Source organism: Alligator sinensis, unplaced genomic scaffold (assembly GCF_000455745.1).
Source record: "Alligator sinensis unplaced genomic scaffold, ASM45574v1 scaffold274_1, whole genome shotgun sequence".
Taxonomy (NCBI): Eukaryota; Metazoa; Chordata; order Crocodylia; family Alligatoridae; genus Alligator; species Alligator sinensis.
Window position 1 is genome coordinate 77,443 of NW_005842124.1, and position 2,712 is coordinate 80,154.

General features: G+C 53.3%; 1 protein-coding gene across 2 annotated transcripts in view; it reads left to right on the forward strand.

Annotated features, from left to right (window-relative positions):
• The window catches only part of BDP1 (B double prime 1, subunit of RNA polymerase III transcription initiation factor IIIB), a 71,189-nt gene that overhangs the window by 31,343 nt on the left and 37,134 nt on the right, over positions 1-2,712 (forward strand). The window lies entirely within an intron of this gene.

A 2,712-nucleotide genomic window follows, 5' to 3' on the forward strand; every position in this document is an offset into this window, starting at 1 on the left:
GAATAGGGCTCTGGGAGTGGTCGATCTGGAGATATTCAGCCCAAAAGTTGGTCTCTGGCGTTGATTAACTCAGGCCAGGGCTTCTAGCCCTTGATCAGTGACGTTTAGAGATTTCCCGGTTGTTACATTGTCTTCTATTGAGTTCTTCCATTGGTTGATCTGGAGTTTCCCAGGTGTTAATTGCTGTCTGCTACCATGTTACACATTCAATCACTGATTCACTTGCTCTTTCAGGGGCCAGCCTGATACAGGGAAGGACAGTTTGATTCCTGCCCTTGTTAACATTGTTACAATGTATAACTTACTTATGAAACTAAATACATTCAGTTGAAAGATGAAAGGTGAGGAGTATAAAATATAAGCTACCAATGCCATAGCACACAAATAGATAAAAATACCAAACTACAAGGGGAGATACAAAATGCGCGCACACACATTTTTAAACACAATTCCTTATCTTAAAGTGAAAGAGAGAGGAAGGAAGAAAAGGTAGAAAAAGAGAAACATATCCAAAGAGGGGAGAGCAAATGCAGGCAAGAGGAAAAGGGGGCTTTCTGCTACAAGTGCAGTCCATAAAACTCTTTAGTATAGGCTGAAAATACTATAAAGCTGAATTGTGAATCTTAATAGAACAGGAGTGGACAAAATACGGCCCCAGCCCATGGCAGGTCCCTTGGTCCCACCTAGCTCAGGTGCAATCCATCTGTGGCACATCCTGCCACCCTCTGGGCAAGCAGTGGGGCTGGGGCAGCTCCACAGCTAGACTCCCTTTCTAGGCAGCCCAGGTGGTGGCGACTCCTTCCGGTTCCTGCCGCTGCTGGCTCCAGCCCCATGGTACTGCCGGGGACCTGTGTTGCACAGCCCTGAGCCCATGCGCCCCATACTTGCTCAGATCCTGTCTTTCCAGGCTCAGCAGCGGTGGTGTGAGACAGAAGCTGTTGTTCGGTGTTTGGGGGGGGAAGCGGCCTCTCCGCCTAACCACTGCCAGGCCATTCCTCCTGCCCCTGTCCAGAGCTCAGGCTGCCCAACAGGGCAGTGGTGGCAGTGCAGGGCAGCCCGGGCGGTGCGGCGTGGGCTTTGGGCAGCTGCAGCAGGAGTGGTCCAGCAGTGGTGAGGGGGAGGGCCTCTTTCCCCTGTGCTGAGCAACAGCTTCTGTCTTGTGCTGCCATGGCCGAGCCCAGAGCAGGTGCAGGGCACACCAGGTCAGGGCTTTGTCCAGATTCTGGCTGATCCAATCCTGCAGGGCTGAGTCTAGAGTAGGTGTGGGGCAGGCTGGGGCTGTGCACTGCTGGTGGTGGAGGGGAGGTGCCACAGGGCACATGGGCTTTGGGCTGTTATGGGGCAGGGGCAAGTACTGTCCAGCTCATGGGGGGCATGTGCTCGGGGCTCCCATGCACATCCAACCATACCCACAAACCCTCCCCCGTAAACGTCACAACCCCTTCCAACACACACACGCGCGCACACACACACACCCCCCTGCGCCTCCGGTTGGAGCCCTACTCACTGCTATGCACACACACACCCCACCACTGATACCCACCCACACACATCCCCACAAATGCAGCCCTCCACACAAATCTCCACACCTACTCACCCATACCCACCCCCCCTGCAGTATACAAGAGTAAGGCCTCATTTTGCGTATTATGCAATTACACAAACACGCACAAATCAGGACAAAAACAGTTTTAAAAATAAAAGTAAAATACGTTATTGCCAATATTTGATTTTTAGTATATGATTTTTTTTTTCTGGTTCCAAGATGGCAAACCTCCTTCCAAAAAGGAGTACTTCTGGGGGTAAGGGGAGGAACTTCCTGTGGCAAAGGTCAGGGCTTGCGGGGGTGGAACTTCTGGTCCCAGGATACTGACCAGGAGTGGCACCTGTCAAGAGGGGAGCTACCCTTGCAGCTCTCAGTAGCTTGCCAGAACTCATTAAGCAGCCCTACATCTGAAATAATTGCCTGCCCCTGTAGTAGAACTTGGAGAGGCTGTGTTTTACAGGAGACGCGTATCACATCCCAAGAGTCCAGAGCAGGACTGCCCAACTTTCAGGAAGCTGAGAGCCACAGCTCTGAATAAGCTGCATGTGTAGCTTGGAGTCAGAGGCCTGGACTCACTACTGCCACGTGGCCACTTAGTACTCCCTTGCCCTTTCCTTTCTCTCCCCCCCACCCCCACTTCTTGTTTCATAGGCAGCCCAGTTTCCCCTGCCTCTGCACCACCTCCTGTCCAGCTTACCCATCCCCTCCTTCCTCCCCACCAACCTCCCATTTTGCTATACCCACAGCACCCTGCCTTCCTCTCCATACGCACACCCACCGGTGGTAAAGGTAACCTCACTCCTGCCTTGTGCACAGTGGAAGCAGTCCTGGCCTCTTCCTGCTGTGCTGCTCCCTAGGAGCAGGGGCAGGGAGCAGAAGCTGGAGGAGGGCAGAAGAGCCTGAAGAACCCAGCTGCTGTGGCAGGAGCAATGGTTGGGGGAAGGGAGTGGAAGTGATGGCAAGAGCTATGGTAGGAAGAGGGGTCAGTGGCAACCATGTTGGGAGCCCACGGTTTGCATGCTAATACTTTGGGGGCTACCATTTGGACAGCCATGGTCTAGAGCAGTGGTCCCCAACCGGTCGATTGCGATTGACTGGTCGATCATGGAGCCTTAGAGTCAATCAGAGATGGGGTGGGACTGAGCATGTGTGTGCTGCCTCCTCCC